The sequence below is a fragment of the Panthera tigris genome, chromosome C2 (assembly GCF_018350195.1).
Source record: "Panthera tigris isolate Pti1 chromosome C2, P.tigris_Pti1_mat1.1, whole genome shotgun sequence".
In the NCBI taxonomy this organism is placed as follows: Eukaryota; Metazoa; Chordata; class Mammalia; order Carnivora; family Felidae; genus Panthera; species Panthera tigris.
Window position 1 is genome coordinate 148,924,537 of NC_056668.1, and position 24,226 is coordinate 148,948,762.

The 24,226-nt window shown below is 44.3% G+C and overlaps 1 long non-coding RNA gene across 1 annotated transcript; it reads left to right on the top strand.

Annotated features, from left to right (window-relative positions):
• Positions 1-1,059: 1,059 nt before the first annotated feature.
• LOC122230616 lies at positions 1,060-23,410 on the top strand. The gene is made up of 3 exons (XR_006207621.1): positions 1,060-1,312; positions 19,322-19,561; positions 22,879-23,410. It is a non-coding gene; the product is annotated as an uncharacterized LOC122230616 (long non-coding RNA).
• The last annotated feature ends 816 nt before the right edge of the window (positions 23,411-24,226 follow it).

Here is a 24,226-nt window from a genome sequence, read left to right on the forward strand (position 1 = left end):
AGAGGCAAAAGCAAGTGCCTCAGTAAGTACTGCATTTTGCCACGGATTTCATCCGAGTGGTGCTCTTAAATGGTCAGTTCTGGGAACTCCCCACATGTCAGATGACTCCTCTTTGGCAAGTGCGATATAAGCAAATCATTTTCTCTCCCGGCAACCGACTTGCCTCCTCCCTCCCTTTTCCTCCGCAAATATTTGCAGAGAACCCGTGTGTCCCAGGCGCTGCGCTGGGGCTGGACGAGAGATATGAAGACACGGTGTGCTGGGCCACAAGCTCCTGGTGCACACGGGGGACGGACCCGTAGACACATGAGAGCAGACGGGACAAGTTCACTGGTAAGGGGCAGCACAGGGCGTGGCTCTCAGCCTGGAGATCGTCCTGGGCACAGGGCCAGGTGTGAGCAGTCCAGGGGAGGCACGCATGAGACATCCCTGGCAGGGTCAGACGATCCTTTGCCACCCTCTTTCACGGTCAAGTGAAACGTTCCCTTAGGCAGCAGCCTTCATCTACCCTTGGGGCCCACTGAGGTTGCACCACTCTTCGGTTCCCTGCAGGAGGGAGTGCGGACAAAAGTGTAGGTTGGAGGAAAGACAGAGGAGGGCCGTCCTTAGGGTCCCCACACCCCTCGGGGGAAGCTGATAGCAGTGCCTTTCCGCCTCAGTGTCGTTGGGATCCTTTGGATGCCCTGGTGGGGGAGCACCCCCATGGGCACAGTGGGGAACAGCAGGTACAGAAGGGACAATATGTTTTTACACAATGGTTTTGGTACCTGTGACACATCCCCTCAGCTCCCCTATGATTTCAGCTGTGGCTCTGGTGGTAAGTTCAGTAAGTTCATCTCTGAAGCTGGGAGCCCACCCAGCTCTCCCACAAGCACACCCCGGAAGTGTGGGAAGGTCACACCCAGGAGCCACCGTCAAGGGGAGAATGAGAGCCAGTAGACAAAAAGCTCATCCTTTGGACAGAACGTTCTGGAAGGAATTCTGTACACTTGCCGGAGGTTCTAGAATTGAGACCCTGTTGCCCAGCAACCTTGATAATACACAGAGGGTGACTTTTCCTCCTTCCTGGGCTTGCTCACTTCCTTTCCCTTTACCCCTGCTTCCTGGGATCTCCTCCCAAACGAACGAGTCCTGTCTCAGGCTCTGCCTCTGGGGGAACCCAAGCTAAGAGAGAAGTGCTATTAACAACCTGAGGATCTGAATGCCATCTCTTACCTTTCAGAATTGTCACTTACACCTAAACCAGAGAGGAGGCGAGTCCCAACACTGGCTTTGAAACGCCTCTGACCCACAGGAAATGGCTGTTTTCAAGGTAGGCTGTGAAAGGGACTTATGGATATAGAAAGCTCAGAGGACCTGGTATGGGGATTGGTCGGGGGACTCAGTTTACCACATGACAAGAAATTGTAGTTTCACCCAGGGGAAAGCTGCTGGATATTGTTTCCTCAGTCATAATGGCCACATGTTTTAAAACCCCACAGTTCTAGAAGGATGAATGGCTGGGAAAAGATTGGGATAGGGAGGTTGTATGTGAACCTAAAAACTCTTATAAATATTTTTACATTCATAAAAGCCCATGAAGAAAATAACTGAAATTTAAACCTCAAAAAATTGGAAATAAAAGTTAATAGACGATTACTTTTCCTCGTCTTTAATCTCAAGATATTGGACTGAGGTAATGATGGAGTGATGTATGGAGGAGAAAGGTTTGGGGATGAGGCATTCTTAAGATTCCTTTTATCCTCTGAATTACTTTTGATCTTCATATACCCTATGGAAATTCTTTCTGTTGTAGAAAGTAAATACATCGCAGATGGAGTCAGACTCGTATTTGGTGAGGTGTGGTAACTCCCATCCAAATATTTCTTTTAATTTTACTCTGCTCATCAAAGGGCCAGCTCACATGGAAAGTGTGCTTGGTGTGCCGGAGACCAGGTTACATTTCTATGTTATTCACGTGTTTCACGAGACACTTAACAACACAATAGCCCTGAAGGTACATGACAGCGTCTAGTTTTATAGACAGGAGAGCTGAGGCTCTGTTATGCATGCAGTATGATCTGACCTGGTTTTAAAACTTTGAAAGGTTTTTCATGTGGATATAGTCATGCATGGGGGGGGGGGGGGAAGGGGCGGGGACTTGCCAGGCCATATGACTTGCCTTTGGGTTAAAATCATGATCATCTAAAAATATTGGAATACATGCTGTTAAAAAGCCCACTTCCATCAATTTTGCATCGGAGAAGGCCATATTTGTCTCAGGGAGAAAACAATTCTTTTCTTTAAGGAAATGCTCCGACGGCTCACTGGTCATGAATAAGCTCCCTGGCTCTTGTCAAGACAACAAGAGAAATTACTCGGCTTGGATCGCTTAATATTAAGAGATTTAAAATGTTTCCCCAGTGAGCTCAAGTCAGAAGTCAGAGTGCCAGCGGTTAAGATACGCCCAAGGCAGGGATGGTCAGTTTTCAACTGTGTGTTCTGTTTTTGTTTTTTTTGTCTTGTGCAGTCATTCCCCTTTGTTTCTCTCAAACCTTCAGTGGATCCCATCACCCACGGAGCACTGCGTTAGCAGTGTCTTCGGAAACTAGAGGGGAAAAAGCAGATACGTCAGCGTCTGGGCAAAGCCATGCCAAGGAAACACAATAGTCAGCAGGAGCAGTGAGCGGACAGTCAGAAGGCAGTAGGACAAAGCTGGCAACAGTTGAGATTGAGAGGTGACGTCTGTAATTCTCCACCTGTAGAATTATTCAGGAAGCCGCTGGATCTCGTACAGAGGGAGTCTGGATGAGGTTTCGGTTTTCCTTGTTTGTTTGCTTTCTCCTGGAGATTATAAGAAACGGAGACTTAGTCAGCCCACAAAGATTACAAAGGGAGTGTGAGCCAGTTGACTCAAACCCCTAAAAAAGATATGGTGATTTCGTGGTGACTTCCTGAGCTCACTCCTCTTTCCAGTCACCTGAGAGCCCGTTAATTTGGGGGCATTTTTTAACATTTATTTATTTTTGAGAGAGAGAGAGAGAGACAGAGTGTGAGCAGGGGAGGGGCAGAGGGACAGAGACACAGAATGTGAAGCAGGCTCCAGGCTCTGAGCTGTCAGCACAGAGCCCGATGCGGGGCTCGAACTCACAGACCGCGAGATCATGACCTGAGCCAAAGTCGGACACTTAACCGACTGAGCCACCCAGGCGCCCCCGGGGGCATTTTATATTCAAGTTTGTTAGATAAATGGAGTTGAAATTTGATTTTACTTCTGATTCATCACCTTTGTTCACCAACTGTACAACTGCGATAACTTCCAATAACTAACCCAGCCTAAATTATTAGTAAATGTGGTCTAATTTTTCAGACCCCCCCCCACCAGACAATTTATTAAACTCACTTGAAGCGTGTGATAGGATGTAAATGGAGCTCTTGGGGCTTGTTCACGGTGTCCCATTATAACCTAGACTCTTGGAATCCCCGTCCCAAGGCACTGATCATGCACGCATGCTCCAGCACCATGAAGCAACTTACAAGGGGGTTCCAGGATGGCTGCCAATGTCAGTTTTTAAAATCCAATGGGAGGAGGTTTCTGGAAAGATGGAACAGACGTACTCTCTGTTATCTCTCCCGCTAAATCCAGCTAAAACCTCTGGACATTACATAGAAAAGAAACGTAAGGAAGGGTGTCACGGTTCATGAGTTCGAGCCCAGCGTCGGGCTCTGTGCTGACAGCTTGGAGCCTGGAGCCGGCCTCTGATTCTGTGTCTGTCTGTCTGTCTGTCTCTCTGCCCTCCCCCACTTACACTTTGTCTCTCTCTCTCAAAAATAAAATACAACGTAAAAAATTAAAAAAAAAATTAAGGAGACTCTGAAAGGTAGACCTTGGCTGAGGACCTCAGGACCCCAGGCTTTCCCTGGGTGTTCTTTGGGCCCCGTAGATCCCAGACGAAGACCAAAGGAAGCCAGCAACTCAGATATGCCAATGGTTGCAGACAAAAAGAAGCCCCAGGAAAAGCCTGCTCTCTCTAGCCAAAGGACTGGGAAAGGGGCAGTCTTAAAGACAGAAGACCTTTAGGCGAGCACTGCTCTCCTCCAGCCAAACATCACAGAGAGCACTGTAGTCCTACTCCACTCGTTCTAGCAAAGGCCAAGTGGAGAATCTAGATTTCCATCTCAACAGGCTGTGACAAGGCACGTCCCCCCCGACAGAGTGGTGTCACAAAAGGTAGGGAGTTGGGACTTTCATCTGTGAGGTATGGACTTGCACCTCCAGGCGATAATGAGGTACCCCTTCCCCTCCTCACTGGGGGGGGTGTCAGAGAAAACCAGGTGGAAAGTCAGGACTTCTGCCACTGCTCAGCAGTAATGAGTTCACCCAGCTCATTGGGAGATGACCGGGAACAGTAACCAAGTGCCTCCCCTGTCCCTTCAGCCAGGATAATAACAGCAGAGACCCAGTGGGGGAGACTGAACTCCTATTCCCACTCAGGAGCACAAAAAAAGCTTCCTCCCTCCTCCTGTGTTGACTCCCACCCCCCGTAAGGAAGTGATGTCTCCCTTGGGAGCAATGTGAGAAGAATCCTTCTAACAATGTAAAATTTAAAAAAGATCTCGAATCTCATAGTACCCCAGATGTCCAGGTTTCAATTGAAAATCAGCAGTCATACCAAGAACAAGAAGATTTCGACTTGAATGACAAAAGACATCAATACACAACGATTATGCCCAAGGACCAAATACAAATATCAACACCAACACCGAGATGACACGTTGGAATTATCCGACAAAAATTCAAAACCAGCCGATATAAACCCATTAAAATGAGTAACTATGAACCTACCTGAACGAATTAAACTTTAGAAAACCCTAACTAACAAGTAGAAGATATAAAAAAGAGCCAAATGAAAATTTTGGAACTAAAATATACACTAACCAGAATAAAAGCTCAATGGCAGAATGGAGAGGACAGAGAAAAGAATCAATAACCCTAAAGGTAAAACAATAGAAATTAAGACTCTGAACCACAGAGGACAAAATAAACTGATAAAGAACAAAATCCGCGTGATCGTCTCAGCAAATGCAGAAAAAGTGGCTGAAGGAATTCAACACCCCTTCATGACAAAAACACTCAACAAACTAAGGATAGAAGGGAACTTTCTCAACCTGGTAAAGGGCATCTATGAAAAGCCCACAACTAACACACTTAATGGTGAAAGATTGAATGCTTTCCTCCTAAAATCAAGAACGAGACAAGAATGTTCTTACCACTGCTATTCAATACTGTACTGGAGCTTCCAGTCAGGACAATGAGACACGGATGAGAAATAAAAGGAAAGAGGTAAAACCGTTTTATTTGCAAAGGACATGATCTTACATACAGAAAATCCCGAGGAGTCCGGTAAAAAATGAACAGAGCCCCAGGATTATAACAAAACAAAAAGCAAAACAAAACAACAACAACCAAAAAACCTAGAATTTGGGGTATCGGAGCCCGAGAAGGAGGGGAGAATGGGAGTGGAGCTGGAAAAATATTTGGAAAAAAAAAACAGCTGAAAATTTCCCAACTTTAGCAAAAGACATAAACCTATATATCAAGAAGCTGGGCAAATCTCCAATAGGATAAACCCAAAGAAATCTGTGCCACAATTTCCGAAAACTCAAGACAAAGAAATCTTGAAAGAATTCAGAGACAAATGAGGTGTTACCTGTAGGGAAAACAATCCAAATGACAGTGGCTTTCTCATCGGAAACCGTGGAGGTCATAAGGAAGCGGCGAGGTATTTTTCAGGTGCTGAGAAAAAAAGACCTGAAACCACTGAATTTTATATTCTGAGAAAATATCCTATAGCAATGAAGGGGAATCAAGACCTTCTCAGATGAGGGAAAACAGAGAGAACTGGTCACCAGAGGACCTACTTTACCAGAATGGCTAAATGTAGTTCCATAAAAAGAAAGAGAACCGGGGCGCCTGGGTGGCGCAGTCGGTTGAGCGTCCGACTTCAGCCAGGTCATGATCTCACGGTCCGTGAGTTCGAGCCCGGCGTCAGGCTCTGGGCTGATGGCTCGGAGCCTGGAGCCTGTTTCCGATTCTGTGTCTCCCTCTCTCTCTGCCCCTCCCCCATTCATGCTCTGTGTCTCTCTGTCCCAAAAATAAATAAAAAACGTTGAAAAAAAAAATTAAAAAAAAAAAAAAAAAGAAAGAGAACCATAAAAGAAGGAATCTTGGAATGTCATGAGGGAAGGAATAACATAATAAAAAAAGTCAGTAAAGAGGCTTTCCTTTTCCTCTTAACTTTTCTAAATTATGTTTGATGGTTGAAGCAGAAATGACAACATCATCTAATGTAGTTCTCAAAGGATGGAGGTGGAATATTTGAGGAAATTGTATTACAAATCAGAAAGGGTAAGGAGATATAAAGTGGGGAGTACATTTTATACACTTCACTTGAACTGGCAAAAAGTTAACATCAGCAGACTGTGACAGTTACGGACACATAATGTAATACGTACAGCAATTGCCCAAAAAGGTATGCAGAGAGATATGCTCAAAAACATTACAGAAAAGTCAAAATGGAATTCTAAAGAAACGCTCGATTATCCCTCAAGATGGCAAGAAAAATGAAACAGAACGACAGAAAAACAGAATACACAGAAAATAAAAAAGTAAAATGATAGACTTAAGCCCTAGCATGTTAATAGTTACACTAAATGTAAATGAACGTATCCACCAGTTAAAAGACAGAATTTGGTGGAGTAGCTTTTTTAAAATTATTGAATTAATACGCTTCAAGAAACTCACTTAAAATATGATGGGATAGGTCTGTTGAAAGGATGGGAAAAGCTATGCCAGACAAACATTAATCAAAAGAAATCAGGAGTGGTTATATAAAGATCAGAAAAAGTAGATGCGAAGCAAAGATCATTATTAGAGATAAAGAAGGACATTACAGAATGATAAATCAATCTCCCAAGAACGCATGCCCATTTGAAATGTGTATGCAGCCAACAACTGAACTACCAAATGTGTGAAACAAAAACTGATGGAATTGAAAGGGGAAATAGACAAATCTACAGTTTTAGTGGGAGACTTGAACACCCCTCTCTCAACAATGATAGCAAAACCACACATAAAATCAGCAAAAATAGGGGCACCTGGGGCAGTTCAGCATCTGACTCTCGATTTCGGCTCAGGTCACACTCTCATGGTTCGTGGATTTGAGCCCCGCATCAGGCTCTGTGTTGACAGCGTGGAGCCTGCTTGGGAGTCTGTCTCCCCTCCCCCCTCCCTGCCACTCTCTGCCCCTCCCCTGCTCAGGATCTCGAGTGCTCTCTCTCTCTCTCTGTCTCTCAAAATAAATAAATTTAAAAAAAAATAAAGATAAAAAAATAAAATCAGGTAGACTATAGAAGAATTCAACAGCGCCATCAACCAAGTGGATTTAATTGATCTGTATAAAACACTTCACCCAACAACAGCAGAATGCACATTTTATGCTCAGGGAACATATACCAACAGAGATCATATTGCAGGCCATGTAACAAACATGAGATCATGCCATTTGGGATGACTTAGTATTTGCTAAGTGAAATAATAAGTCAGGCAGAGAAAGACAAATACCATAAGATTTCACTTGTATGTGGCATCTATAAAACAAAACAAGCAAACAAAAAACAGAAACAGACTTGGAAATACAGAGAACAAACTGGTAGCTGCCAGAAGGTAGGGGGTGGGTGGAGGGATGGGTGAAATAGGTGAAGGGGGTTAAGAGGTACAAACTTCTGGGCTGCCTGAGTGTCTCAGTCGGTTAAGTGTCTGACTCTCGATCTCAGCTAAGGTCTTGATCTCAGGGTCGTGAGTTCAAGCCCCACGTTGGACTGTGTGCTGGGTGTGAAGCCTACTTAAAAAAAAAAAAAGGTAAAAACTTTGTAAAGTTATAAAATAAAGAAGTCACAAGGATGAAAAGTAAACCTCAACAAACTTCTAAAACTAGAAATAATACAGAATATATTTTCTGGCCTCAATGGATCCAGACTTCAGTTTAGGATCAAAGAGGAAATATTGAGAGAAATTTTAAAATACATTAAACTGAATGCAAATGAAAATACAACGTATTAAAATTTGCAGCTAAAGCTGTGCTGAGAGGGAAATTCATAGCACTAAATGTTTACATTAAATAAGAGAAAAAGTCTCAAATCAATAATTTACAACCCCCATCAAAAGAAATGAAAAAGAGAAAAATAAACCCAAAAGTAGCAGAAAGAAGGAAAAAGAAAGGTAAGAGCAGATATCAATGAAATTGAAAGCAGAAAAATAATAAAGTCAATTTTAAAAAACCCTGGTTCTTTGAAAAGATCGATAAAATTGATCAAACCTCTAACAAGAATGACAAAGAAAAAAAATGAGAAGACACAAATTACTAACTTCAGGAATAAACTGGGGGCATCACTATAGAGCTTGGAGATATGAAAGAATGACAAAGGGATATGGTGAACGCATCTATACAAATAAATTTGACAACTTAGATGAAATGGACCATTTCCTTAAAAAGTACAGACTCAGTATGAAATAGATTATTAGGATAGTCCATAACAATTATGAAAATTGTTCATACGTTAAAAATGCCCCCAAAAGAAATCTCCAGGCCCAAGTGGATTCAATGGACAATTCCACAAAATGTCTCAAGAAGAATTAACACTGAGTCTATACAGTCTCTTCCAGAAAATAGAAATACTCTCTTCCAGCGTCAATTCATAAAGCCAACACTACCTGCAACCACAAGAAAGGCAATACCAAAAGAAGAAAAATACAGACCAATATCCCTTATGAATATATATGCAAAAATTCTAAACAAAATGGTAGCGGATAGAATTCAACAATACAGAAATGGAATTACACACCATGACCAGGTGAGGTTTATTCCAGAGGTGACAGGCTAACTTAATATCAGAAAATCAGTCAATATAATCCACCATATTAAAAAGTTGAAGAAGCACATGGTCATATCAATTGATGTAGAAAAGGCATTTGATAAAATTAAACATCTATTGTGATAAAAACTCTCAGAAAACGAATAGTGAACTTCCTCAACTTCATCAAGAATATCTACTAAAACTACTAAGCTAAGATCGTGCTTAATCATGAAATTCTGAACGCTTCTCCTCTCAGATCAGGCATAAGACAAGGATATTCACTCTCACCACTATACCAGAAGCTCTAACCATGCACAACAGTCAAGAAAAGGAAATAAAAGGCACAGAAATGAGAAAGGAAGTAAAACTGTCCCTATCTGCAGAGAATAGGATTATGCACATTGAAAGTCTCACAGAATTTATAAGAAAACTCCTAGAATTGGGGCATCTGGGTGGCTCAGTCAGTTGATCAACTGACTCTTGGTTTCAGCTCAGGTCATGAGCCCACTGTTGGTGAGCTTGAACCTCCCATCAGGCTCTGTGCTTCTGATGCAGAGCCTGCTTGGGATTCTCTCTCTCCTTCTCTCTCTGCCCCTCCCCAGCTTGTGCTTTTTCTCTCTCAATCTCTAAATAAATAAATAAATAAATACTAAAAAAAAAACACAAAAAAACAAAAAACAACTTCCAGAAGTCATGAGTTCAGTAAGGTTACAGGATATAAGAATATACAAAAATCAATTGTATTTTTGTATACTAATAAGGAACACATAGAAACTGAAATTAAAAATACAATGCCATTTAATTTGCTCAAAAGAAAATGGGAATACTTAGGTGTAAATCTAACAAAACATACATAGGACTGGTTTGCTGAAAAAATACCAAACACCAGGAAGATATTCAAGAAGATCCAAGTAAATGAAAAGACATACTGTGTTCATTAATTGAGAGGTTCAGCATAATAAAGATGCCAATTCTCCCTAATCGGTATGTAGGTTTAACTCCCAAATCCCAGTGAGACTTTTTTTCTAGATATTGACAAAATTATTCTAAGCTTTTATATGGAAAGGTGAAGGGACGAGACAGCTAAAACAATTTTGAAAAAGAAGAAAAAAGTGGGATGAATTACCGCATCCAATTTCAACACTTGTCATATAGGTATAGTATTTAAGACTGTGTGGCATTAGTGAAAGGATAGATTGATGAACAGAACAAAACAGAGAGGCTAGAAAGAACCCCACACAAGTAACGAGCAACTGATTTTGGACAAAGGGGCAAAAGCAATTCAATGGAGGAAAGACAGCCTTCCCAGCAAATAGTGCTGTAACCATTGGGTATCCACAGACAAACAAACAAACAAAAAACAACAACAAAAATGAACCTTGACTTAAACCTTACACTTTAGGCAAAAATTAACTGAAAGTCAATTATAGATTTAAATGTAAATAAAACCTAAAGCCGTAAACTCATAGAAGATAATACAGGAAAAAATCTTTAGGACCCAGGTCTTGGTGAAGAGTTCTCAGACACGACACCAGCCGCATGATCTAGAAAAGAAAAAAAAAATCAGTAAATTAGACTTTATCAAAATCAAAATATTACAAAATATTCCATTGAGAGGATAAAAAGACCCGCTACCAACCGGGAGAAAATATTTGCAACCACATAGCTGACATAGGACTCACATTCTAGAAAAGATGAAGAAAGAATTCTTGCATGTCAACACATCAACATGCCACGTATAAAATAAATCCTATTTCAAATGGGCAAAAGACACAGGCATCTCAGCAAAGAGGAGATGCAGTGGCAAACAAGCATGCAAAGGGGTGCCTGGGTGTCTCAGTCGGTTAAAGCATCTGACTTTGGCTGAGGTCATGATCTCACGGTTGGTGAATTTGAGCCCCTCATCGGGCGATCTCGAGCCCCTCACCACTTCAGGTGAGCACCAGCACCGCTTCTCTCTCTCTCCCTCTCTCTCCCCTCTCTCTCTCCTCTCTCTGCTCCTCACCCACTTGCACCCTCTCTCTCTCAAAAAAAAAAAAAAGCACACAAAAAGATATTCAACATCACTAATCGTTAGGGAAATGCATATTGAGAACATGAGGTTTTATCATTGCATAGAAGTTGAAATAGGTAAAACAAACAAACAAAAAAAGCCGACAACACCAGGTGCTGGCAAAGATGTGGAGACGCTGGATTGCCCACATGGCTTCTATAAAATGGTCACTCGGGAAAAGAGTTTGAAAGAGTCTTAAAAAAACTAAGCATACACCTACTAGAGATTATACTGCCGGAGAAATGATAGCTTATGTCTAACAAAATCCTCTACAGGACGGTTCACAGCATAGCTATTTATTTGCAGTCGTCAAAAACCAGAAGCAACCAAAATGCCCCTCAACAAGGAAAACAGTTAACTGTGGTAAACAACCACAACAAGCCCATCATCAATAAAAAGGGATAAAATATTAATACACACGGCAACCAGGACAAATCTCAAGAGCATTATGCGGAATGAAGAAAAAGCCAACCTCAATATTACATACTGTATGACTCCATTTATATATTATTCCCTAATGACAGAATTATAGAGATGGAAAACGGATGAGTGGTTTCCAGGCGTAAAGAATGGGGGGCGGGGCGGGGGGGAAGGGTGGGAATGATTATACTGGGTAGTAGGAGGGAGATCTTTGCAAAGATGTAACAGTTCTGTATCTTGATTGGTGGTGGCTACAGAAATCTACAAGTGCCCATGTCAGTTTCCCAGTTTTGATATCCTCCTACAATTACGTAAGAATGTAGCCTTTGGAGAAAATGGGTGAAGGGTACACAGCACCTTTCAGCACTATCTTTGCAACTAACTACAAATGCATAGCGATTGCATAAAAAGTTAAAAAAGAGAGAGAGAGAGAGAGAGAGCCAGAGAGATCACCCAAACGTAAAGGAAATCGACGCTCAAAGAAATCTAAAGGGGCTGGTATTCTGAGCCTGAGTGCTACGTTTGCCACCTCAATGGAGTGTGGCGCCTTGGGAAAGTGTCAGAGACCCGAGATTAAATGCTTTGTTTGTGTTCCTAAGACTCCAAGTGGCTTTGAAGTGTTTGGTCTCCAGCGGGGTCCGAAGTTCAGCCTACCACTGGCTCAGGGAGCCACACCTGTCTGCACACACAGGGGCGGGCTGGCTGGCCCCTGCGGAACCCTCCTGTTTAGGCAATTCCTTGTGTAGTGGAACAATGTCCAGGAGAACAAGAATTGAAAAAAGTGAGGGTGTGGCTGCTGCTTCATTGAACAATGTCTCCCAGTGGGAATAAGCCCCGCTTTCCAGCCTCTGGCCTCAGTCCACCTCCTGTACTCGCGGGAATTCTCTCCTAGGTGCACCTGGTTCAGATAAGCTGCATCGTGTTTCTCCTTAGGCCCCTGCAAGCTACACCTTGGAGAGTCACAGCCTGTAAACTTGGAGTCGTGTGGCTTTAGGTGAGTCATCGGTTGGCTGAGCCGTGCTGGTTAAAGGGCACACTATACTTTAAGACCTTTAGCTGAAAGGGAGAATAAACCGAGAATTGTGTACCTGGTGCTCTTGATGTCCGTGTTAATCAGCTCGACTCAGTCCCCGTGCCGGCAGGCCCTGGGCTAGGCATTGGGATGCAGGAGGGAATAAAGCGCTTGTTGTCCTTCATGGGGTTGGGTACGGAAAACGGACGTGAAGCAAACAAACACAGAGAAGTATGTAGCGGCCCATGCCTTCCGGAACTTCCTGCCAAGAGAGCGGGAGCAGAAACATAAACCGGGCAAGTGCCAAGGAGATCAGGAAAAGCCCCTTGGAGGTGTCCCTTCAGCTGGGAGACGCGGTGGGGATACAGGATGGAAATGTGCTCCGGGTGGAGAACCGACGTGTGCCAAGCAAAGGTCAAGGAGTCGTTCAAAGCTTGGCAAAATTGGAAGCAAGATGGTCTGATTGGAGAGTGGGGTGCCTGCGGGCCGTGGTGAGATGTGTTCATTGCCGACAACCAACAACGGCGGAGGGGGCATCGCCTGATACTTCCAGTGGTCAGTCTGTGAGCAAGCATTTGCTGAGACCCCGCGGGCTGAGCTACAGGTCCAGTGGGGTGCCCAGTAAGGTTTGGGCCTGCCCTTAAGGAATTTCCAAGCCTCTAGTGAAAAGAAAAGTGTACTTCAAGGAGATGTGTTGTTTTCCGTCTACAGAAGGGTGAACTGGTGTTGGCAGGCTGAAAATACCACCAGAACGTCTGACCGGCCTCTGCAGCTGTTATACATTACGGAGGCACAGAGGTCTGGCCTTGAATGTCTTATTTTTTTTCTGTCCCAATATTCTTGTTTTAAAATAGAGGAAAAAAAAAAAAACAAACCCAACTTAAAAACAGTCTTGTTTACTTTATCCAAGATTAAAGAGCTTAAACCGACTTGGACAGTCTAAATGGATTTTTAAGTGCTTTATGGACAAGTACCTCTAATTGCTAAAACGCCCGACTGGGCTGCCGTGATTCTGTGTGATGCTTGTGTTGTCTGGGTTTGCTTATTTGCTCTCCTTGTTAGAGGTCAAAAGCTAAATCTCAGATTAGACAGTCTTAACTTCTGAAGTTGAGGATCGCAACAAGTTCTAAATTTTCGTCCTTGAGTCGGCTGGTCCAAGGCCTGACAATGTCTCTCAACCAGTGTTCTACCCACGAGTAAACAGTGCAGTGATGAACTGGAGGAGAGGGGACAGATCGTGGTCTATGTGTTTTGGAAACAAGGAGCCACCACAGACAAGTGTGGGAATGGGGCAAACCTCTACCCCTCCTTCTGCTTCCTTTTGTCCATCTTGGAAGCATCCTGGCATGGTGGAGACCCAGATTCTGAGTGCCAATCCTAATGAGGGTGCTAAGGGACTATGTGACTCGGGGTGGGGCACTTCACTTCCTTGAGTTGCAGGTTCCTCACTTGTAGAGTGGGGATGGTAACACTTGCCTCAGTGCTCCGTTACCGAATCTAAATCGTGGCCGTGAGGGCTCAGGCAGGCCCAAAGCTCTGGAGTCAACAGAGTTCTTGCGAGAGTCCCTTCCTGAGAGAAATGGGTCCTAGATGGCTGGCTCTGTTGGAGGTTGGAGTCACCCACCAGATGGGGCAGCCATTCACTCGGGCCGTCCAGGCGGTGACTTCCGGCACGATTTCACCGACGGATGACCCACAGTTCATTGTCCTCTGGAGAATGGAGCCGAGGCCTACTCTAGAAACCTGACGCAAAGGGAGTCAAAAGCCAAACTAAGGAGCAAGCAAGGCTTGGTCGGGTGGGAGCAAGGGGGTATATGTATGGGGCGGGCAGTGCTTCTGGCCCTTCAGAGGGACTCCCATCTAGCAAGGAGGCAGGAGACAACTCTAATCAGAATTGGGGTGTGGTGGGGGAGCAAGGCCAGCAGGAGACTCACTCCAATATCCGGAATGGGGAGGGAGCCGGCTGAGGATACAGTCTGAGCCGAGCCTTGAAGGATGAATGAACCCAAGAGAATTTCAGAAGAGGGGTAGGAGAGGCCCTACGCTGAGGCAGCTGAATTCCCAGGGGTACAGAGGTGTGCAAACAGATGCTGTGTCTGGGGCAGCAAGTTCAGTGTGAACGAGCTGTTGAGCATTACAGATGAGCCCTGAAATGAAGAGGGGATCGAACGGCCTGTATTTTGTGTGGAGGAGCTTGTTAGACTTTTTTTCATCATCAGGGCAACTCAATAAAACTGACAGAACACATATTGGTATGGATCTCTTTTCATTTATTTTTTCATTTATTTAAAATGTTGGCCTGGGAAGCTCTTTCAATCTCTGTGTTCAGATCAGGAGAAATCAGGAAAGTTGTCTCCAGTTAGGAGCTTAATTTTTGCCTGGGTTTTCTGCCCCCCGGGAAAGCAATAGTTCTGACCTTGGATTTCAGTTCTGGAGCCTGGATAGCTACTGCCTCTCTTATCATTTATCTCTTCCCTTACCTCTGTGGGTTTTTTTTAAGGTTTTTTTTTTTTTAATTTTTTTTTAACGTTTTTATTTATTTTTGAGACAGAGAGAGACAGAGCATGAAGGGGGGAGGGGCAGAGAGAGAAGGAGACACAGAATCGGAAGCAGGCTCCAGGCTCTGAGCCATCAGCCCAGAGCCTGACGCGGGGCTCAAACTCATGGACCGAGAGATCCGTGAGATCGTGACCTGAGCTGAAGTCGGACGCTTAACCGACTGCGCCACCCAGGCGCCCCTGGTTTTTTTTTTTTTTTTTAATGTTTATTTTATTTTTGAGACAGAGAAAGAGCAGGAGTGGGGGAGGGGCAAAGAGAGGGGGAGACACAGAATCCGAAGCAGGCTCCAGGCTCCGAGCTATCCGCACAGAGCCCGACGCGGGGCTCGTACCCACCAACCGTGAGATCATGACCTGAGCCGAAGTCAGGCGCTCAACCGACTGAGCCCCCCAGACGCCCCCCCCTCCCCCCGCACCTTTGTGTCTCGGAAGCACTTCCCAAACATGGCTTCCACCTCATGGATATGATTCTCTGCAGTGTTGGCTCGTAGGGCTAGATTGGGGGTGGGAGAGAGGGCCCTGAAGGGACAGCAGAGCAGAATTCTGGACAGCTCTTCTTTGTAAGTAGGAATAGTGGGATTTACCCCATCTCTAACCCCAAAGGGCATTTTTGAACCTCACAAGACCATTTCTCACATTTGCCCAGGTATCCCTGATCTCATATCCCACAGTACTTGCTGTTGTCTATCTCATTCCCCTATTTCCTTGGAGGCTCCTTGAATGTCCTCAGACCTGTAATCTGGCAGTGGGTCAATTATGACAACTCATCAACTAGTGGTTCTCGACCTTGACCACACGTTACATTTGCCTGCATTTACCCAGGAAGGTTGAAACCCATCGCTGTCCAGTCCCCAACCCAGACTTTGTCGGGATGGGGCCTGGGCACTGGTTTGTTTCCAGATTCCAGAGTGTTGTGGGGACCAAGGAACGACAGTGAACATGAAAGTGGGACGAGCCCACTTCTGTCCCAGGCGCTGTTCCCACCAGCAGCGTCTCACACGGGGACCCGCCTCCCTACTCATGCCGGCACCTCTCTCTCTCTGCTTTTCCAACTACTGCTCTTGAGGAGTTTGCATCTGTCCCAGCAGAATATAACGAAGTGGGGACAACCGTCACTTTAACGCTGTCGAGTGGGGACCGCATCCCAGTTTCCCGAGTGTTTTCTGATCAGAATCCCACAACGTGAGATACGCAAACGTTTTACTTGGCTGCGTTTATCGGTGCCTCTTTGTACAGCATTCCGTTCACACAAAGGCTCCTCTAGTCTTTTGGGTTTATTTGGTCACGCTTGGACCATTCTGGATGTGTGTCAGGGATTTCAAGTCCAGGCTCCTACGTCTGAGCAATCTGGAGAAGGTCACCATATTCACGTCCAGCATGGACCATCACTCCTCACAGCGTGCTGTAGCTGAAGATTCATGTGAGAAAGATGAGGGGTGGCTGGGGCGGTTAAGCGGCCGGCTCTTGGCTTCGGCTCAAGTCATGATCTCATAGCTTCCTGAGTTCGAGCTCCGTGCCAGGCTCTGTAATGGCAGTGTGGAGCCTGCTTGGGATTCTCTGTCTCCCTCTCTCTCTGCCCCTCCCCTACTTGTGTTCTCTCTCTCTCTCTCTCAGGATAAATAGATAAATTTTTTTTAAAAAGATGACCTTACCCGTAACGATCCTTTCTAGTTCCCCCCGCCCAATCTTTAGGATTGTAAGAATTTGGCCTTATGCTCTCTCCTTACTTTTCAGCTATACAACATCACATTATTTCTGCTCCCTTTCTATTGACTTTTACTCATTTCGGAAAATATTTACTGGTCGCCAAATCATGCAGGGCATCTTGGGGGACACCTGGCAGGAGCAACAACGTATCCGCTCTCAAGGGCTTCCACAGTTCTTTAGGAAGATACCCACAGACACATAGAGCAATTTAAACCCCCAGCTGCCACACTCACTCACACAGTGGTGCATGGTGTGCCTTGTGCACCCGGGTAAGCCCGTCCCTCTGCGCGCCATTCCACAGCTGTGAGTTTTGACTACGTGGGACTAGAGGCCCTGCAGCTACGTGGTGAGTTCTCCGGGGCTGTGGTCTCCCGGCCACAGGGCCATTGGACAAGACATCACGAGAGGAGGTTAGGCGTATGGCAACTGCAAGGTTTACTGTAGAAGTGACAGATGACGCTGGGTATGTGGGGAAGAGAGGGCGGACAACGAGCAAGGGAACAGAGCTTTCGACGTGGGCCACGACGGTGGGCCCTTGTCCCTGAAGGAGGAGACCTTCCGTTAGGGGAGTGGGCAGGAGCCACGCTGGACTTGAGTTGTTACCACTCTCCGGCCAGCACATCTACCAACTCTCCCGAGAGAGTCTATGCCCCTTAATGGTGGGCATGGAGGCTTGTGCGTCCCAGGGCCCCTGGGTGGTTGGGGGGGGGTGCTACACCAGTGAGCTCAGGTGTTCCTAGGCTTTGAGATGTGTCGTGACTTTTGCCTACCTGCTGGTACTGCTAGAAATCAGAGAACAGAGAGATGTTTCCCCGCATGGTTGCAAACCGCTGAGATTTTGTTTGCTCTTTTCCCGTTGAACCGCTGAAGTGACCGTGTGGTGTCGCACCTCCCGCGGGCCTTCAGCCTGACCTTGGATGGCCGCTTACGGGACTCATGTGCAAGGGTGGCAAATATGTGATGCCCAAGCCTAGAGGACTCCAGAACTCAAGGGAGGGACACCAAGTCGACCGTCACCAACAGGTGGTTCCTACTGAGTCAAAGGTGGCATCGGCAAGCTGAGGAGAGAGGGCTCTCCAGAAACCAACTCTGCCGGCACTTTAATCTTGGACTTCTAACCTCCAGAACTGTGAGAAAATAAGTGTCTGTTATGTAAGCCACTCAGTCTGGTTATGGAGACCCGTAATACACCACCAGCCCTGAGAATTGCCTGACACCGGTTTTGAAGATCCAAAGGAAGACATAATCTTACCACACTGAGCAGTAATACCAGGGAAATGAAGTGATGGAAGAAAAACATAAGGCACCGGGGGGGGGGGGGGGGGAAGTACAGGAAATCTAACATTTCCATAAGAGGAGATGTGAAGCGATGTGGAAGGAGAATAATGATAATTAGGAAAATAATAGAAGAAAACATCTCTGAGTTGACTCGATCTTCAGATTTTAAACACTTCATGAAAAGCAAAATTAGTAAGAATTTATACCAAAACCGGTATAAACAATAACAAAAACCAGCCCTACGTGCCTAAATGTATCCATCCTAAGGACAATGGATCTTCCACACTTCCTTAAAAAAGAAAGAGAATCATTCGTTAGTTGATGGGCATTTAGGCTCTTTCCATAATTTGATGAATGGATAAGGAAATTGGGTTTATATACACAATGGAATACTACTTGGCAATGAGAAAGAATGAAATCTGGCCTTTTGTAGCATCGTGGATGGAACTGGAGAGTGTTATGCTAAGTGAAGTAAGTCATAGAGAGAAAGACAGATACATATGTTTTCACTCTTATGTGGATCCTGAGAAACTTAACAGAAGACCATGGGGGAGGGGAAGGGAAAAAAAAGAGAGGGAGATAGCCAAACCATAAGAGACTCTTAAAAACTGAGAATCAACTGAGGGTTGATGGGGGGTGGGAGGGAGGGAAGGGTGGGTGATGGGCATTGAGGAGGGCATCTGTTGGGATGAGCACTGGGTGTTGTACGGAAACAAATCTGACAATAAATTTCATATTTAAAAAAAGAGAAAAAAAGAGAATCCGATTAGGAACAGACTTCTCATCTGTAGCCCTGGGAATCACAGCTATAGTTCTACCTCCCAAAGGAACCCCATTGAGCGACAGGGACACTAATGCAAAAGCTGGACACATGCAAGATAGCATTACTAAGTCAGGGCAAAAGAAATACACCTTGAAACACTCAATGTCTCAGAGAGTACACTACCCAGGTGTCCTATCTAAGGAGAATTCATGACAGGAGAATGCAACCCAGATGAAAATCAAATGAGATCCAAGATCTGCAGGGGACTAGAAATAGCAGTGGGCTTCTCACTTCTAATGCATCGAGTAAAATCTAAATGGATGGACTGGCAGTTAAAGTTGACCACGCATTTATACTTCTGTCTCCTGTGACCCCATTCAAAGGATTGTAAGTGAATTTTAAAAAGGAAAAACCCCACAAGGTCCAAAAGACAGTAGAAGAAACAGCGGCAGTCGAGAGGTTTCAGTGGATGTTGGGCAATCAAAAGGTGGGCGGGGCAAGGTAGAGCCAAGTCGCTCCGCAGAACTGGACTCAAAGGCACCAGGGACAGCAAAGGGCGGGGCAGCACTGGGAGCTGGAACCAGGCAGACTGGTTAGAGCCATCTGCACCTGAACTGTACTTTCTTCCATCCCAGTGTCAGGAGGAAGCCCGGGGAGCTTGACTTGGAAAGACTTACAGTGCAGAGGACAGCAGACACAGCGGAGTGTGGGAGGTAATGCCTGAAGCTTCACTAGAGGAATTCAGTGAAAGTTTGCAGCCTGCCTGCAAGGACCTCCCCCAGAGCCTTCCTCAGGAGGCTGGCGGTCAAGCACAGACTCCCCAAGAGAAAGACTGGAGAGGATAAGTACCCCCAGACTGACAAGTTAACGCGAAGGTATGTGGGATAGAATGTATTGCTATTGGGTCTCGTTACTCATGCTGCTATCATATGGGTATTACTGATTTGTTCAGTGTACCAATAAAGAATACAGAATTGAACGCCTACCAAATTTAGAAGGTCCTGTTTGACCCTGGGTCAAGGGGAGAGGAGGGTAGAATGACATCCTAAAAATGACTTCCTGAAGATAGCTTACGATCACTCCAATGTCATTTTTGATATATACAAGAAATGTGTGGCCTGGAGAATTAAGCATAAAGGACTATGAGAATATTGCTTCCCTGTGTTTTGCAACCCATGATATAAATGTCTCCACGAGGCGGAACTGATACACACATATCTGGGATGCTATAAAAATGCTGTTTTCATAGGGTTCAATCTACTAAAGAGGGGCTCGGTATGACAGCATGGGTAGAGAAGGGGATTGTTCTGGTTTCTGAAGCTCCACGTTTCAAGTCCCGGAGAAATCTCTAACAGGAAATAACCTTGGTAACCTGGGAGCAAAGCTGGACTTTTAGTGGGTAGGCATCTTTAAGCCACAATAAGATTTAGAATTAAGGATGGAAAGACTTCCGAGAATAAAAATCATTGTATTGATCTTTTTCGTTAGAAGGAATAGTTTGCATTTGGTGTCTTTGGTATTTGTACTGTTAGGATTTGGCTAATTATAAATGAAAACCTTGAACTCAAATTTAAAATGTCTGTTAAAGGATGTCCATTCTCACAACTTTTATTCAACCCAGTACTGGAAGTCCTAGCCATAGCAAACAGATAACATAAAGGAGTAAAAGGCATCCAAAAAAGTAAGGAAGAAATAAAACTTTCACTGTTTGCAGATGGCATGATACTATATATACAAAAACCCTGACGATTCTACTAAAAAACTACTAGATCTGGTAAAATGAATTCAGTGAAGTCGTAGGATATAAAATCAATATACAGAAATCAACTGCATTTCTATACATTAAAGATGAAGCAGCAGAAAGAGAAATTAAGAAAACAATCCCATTTACAATTGCACCAAAAACGATAAGATATCTAGGGATGAACTCAACCAAGGAGGTGAAAAATTGAACTCTGAAAACTATAAAACGTTGATGAAAGAATTTGAAGACGACACGAACAAATGCAAAGACATTCTATGCTCATGGATTGGAAAACCAAATATTATTAAAATGTCTATATGACTCAAAAAAATCTACAGAATTAATGCAATCCCTGTCAAAATAACCACCAGCATTTTTCACAGAACCAGAACAAAGAATCCCAAAATTTGTATGAAACCGCAAAAGACCTCAAATAGCCAAAGAAATCTTGAAAAAGAAAAACAAAGCTGGAGGCATTACAATTGCAGACTTCAAGTTATATTACAAAGCTAAAATAGTCAAAACAGTGTGGTACTGGCACAAAAATACACACAGATCAATGGAACAGAACAGAGTGTCCAGAAATAAACCCACACTTGTATGGTTAATTAATCTTTGACGAAGGAGGCAAGAATATGTAATGGGAAAAAGACAGTCCCTTCTACAAATGGTGTTGGGAAAACTGGACAACTACATGCAAAAGCATAAAACTAGACCACTTTCTTTCACCATACACAAAAATAAACTCATAATGGATTAAGCACCTAAATGTGAAACAATAAAAATTATAGAAGAAAGCACAGGGAGTAACGTCTCTGACTTTGGCCATAGCAGTATTTTTCTAGATATGTTTCCTAAGGCAGGAAAAACAAAGGCAAAGATGAACTACTGGGACTGCATCGAAATAAAAATCTTCTGCACGGCAAAGGAAACAATCAACAAAGCTAAAATACAACCTACCGAATAGAAGAAGATATTTGCAAATGATACATCTGATAAAGGGTTAGCATCCAAAATGTATAAAGAATTTATACAACTCAACACCAAATAGCAACAAATAATCCAATTAAAAAATGGGCAGAAGACATGAACAGACATTTCTCCAAAAAAGCCATCCAGATGGCAAACTGGTACATGAAGAGATGTTCAGTATCACTCATCATCAGGAAAATGCAAATCAAAACCACAATGAGGTACCACCTCACACCTGTCAGAATGGCTAAAATTGAAAACACAAGTGTTACAGAGGATGTGGAGAGAAAGGAACCCTCTTCCGCTGTTGGTGGAAATGCAAACTGGTGCAGACGCTGAGAAAGACTGTATGATGTTTCCTCAAAAAGTTAAAAATGGACCTACCATAGGATCCAGTAATCGCACTACTGAGTACCCAAAGAATATGAAACACTAATTCAAAAGGATATATGCACCCCCATGTTTTTGCAGCATTATTTACAATAGCCAAACTATGGAAGCAACCCAAATGTCCTTCAAAAGATGAATGGATAAAGAGGATGTCATGCATATATTACACACATATATCATATATATAACATAATATATATTATATATAACACAAAAGGAAATCTCTGGCTGAGGACTTTGCAGAAGGTCCAGGAAGTCAGATTAGAGAAGAACAGGGCCTCTGGAAGAGAGAGACAGAGAGAATGAAGGGAACTGTTTACCCCAAGCTGATCTGATACGAAGGAGTACTCCGGAAGAAAACACTGCTTGGCATATGGTCGATCAGATGCCACGTGTGGGTGAGATACAGGTACGTAAAAACCAGGCAACTGTTAATTTCAGAAAAACGAAAACAAATTGTACAGGAAAAAAATACATAATCTTCTACTTGCCACCACAAGGAACATTATTTCCATAACCACAATCATGTAAACATTGACTGTTAGTGAACGAACAAGAAACAATTCTGTAGACGTTTTTGGGAGGATGAGAGCAGGGGAGAGGGTGTTGGGTGGCATTATGACAACATTTTGACTCAGTTGAACAGGATGTTAATGGATAAGTTCTACAAGCTAGTGAATAAGAAACTAGGGATATGAAAGTATTTAGAAAGCTGCAGGTTAGGGGCGCCTGGGTGGCTCAAACACCGGCTCAGGTCATGATGTCAGAGTTAGTGAGTCTGAGCCCCACGTTGGGCTCTGAGCTCACAGCTCAGAGCCTGGAGGCTGCTTCAGATTCTGTGTCTCCCTCTCTCTCTGCTCTCCTCCCCCCTCCCGCACTGGCTCACACTCTCTGTCTCCGTCTCTCTCTCTCTCAAAAATAAACATTAAAAAAAAAAAAAAACCCTGCAGGTTAATATCAGAAGTGAACAGTTCAAGGAGGCAAAAAGAAATTGCTTCTAAGGGAGCAGGCTTGAGGAAGGGTTGGGGGTGGGAGGGTAATTCTTCTAAATCTTCTGGTACGACGTGATTGTGTGATGATTTGCAGGTACTGTGCTTACGCCGAAAGCCCTTTATGCCTCAGCTTGTCCTGGCCTCACCTGCCGGTTCCTCAAATCTCGGCTGCAGTGCAGCATCTGGCCAGCCTCCTGCAGGTGCAGCCTGACAGTATCTGGCCTCCGGCCCACGTATGCTTCTTACTTCCTGCCCTTGGGCTTCTCCCGGAGACCCAGGCAAGAGCCACCTCCCTTCTGATGTACGTTCCACCTGGAAATAGGGTCGAGTCGACACCCCCTGAGTCGCCTCTTTGACCAACTGGTTTAGGGGGAGAATCCTGAGCTGACAGAGGCATCCCTCCCTCTTTCTCGGGAATGGACAGACAGCGCTAGGACACGTTCACGCAGCTGTCCAGGCTGTCCCCCGATAGAGCAACCAGTCACCTGCAGTCATGACCAGCAACAGTGAATCCTTGAACCGGCTCTCCCTCCTTCCCTGTTTCACCTCCTATCACTCCCCGTCCCCTGGAGCAAATCCCCGGTTTGTCTTGTTTGGTCTTAGGCTTTGCTTTCTGGCAAACCCAGGTTAGAACGAAACTGATTAAAAACGTTAGGGGTGCCTGGGTGGCGCAGTCGGTTAAGCGTCCGACTTCAGCCAGGTCACGATCTCGCGGTCCGTGAGTTCGAGCCCCGCGTCAGGCTCTGGGCTGATGGCTCGGAGCCTGGAGCCTGTTTCCGATTCTGTGTCTGCCTCTCTCTCTGCCCCTCCCCCGTTCATGCTCTGTCTCTCTCTGTCCCAAAAATAAATAAAAAACGTTGAAAAAAAAAATTAAAAAAAAAAAACGTTAAAAAATTTTTTTTTTAATGTTTATTGATTTTTGAGGGAGAGACAGAGTGTGAGAAGGGGAGAGGCAGAGAGGGGGAGACACAGAATCACAGAACAGTTTTCTAAATGTTTTCTGTTTGTTATAATCGTGGGTCCCGATTTATCTATTTTTTCCTACTATGTGGCCTGGCCGAGTTTTGGGGGTTTCTTCTTATACTCCCTCTCTGCCATCCACTTACAGCTGTTACCACGCTTCTCCATTATGAAATATTAGTATTAGGGGTAAATATTAGTATATCTAACCCTCTATCTTCCACTGATATATGAAATTAAATAATGGTCATTCTGTCCCCATAAAACACTTTGCCAGCTCAGCCCCCTTCACTCTCATGGTGAAGGAAACTTTATTTTTTTACTTGCTATTTCCTTCCTCCTTCAACTTTGAACTTTGCTGAGACTGCCCATAATTATAAATGTCACCCCATCAGCTTTCTCCTTCAGGTATTTACCTTTGGTTTCGAAATCCTACATTTATACTTTGTAATTCTTTGTTACATTATCATTTTCCGTTTAGA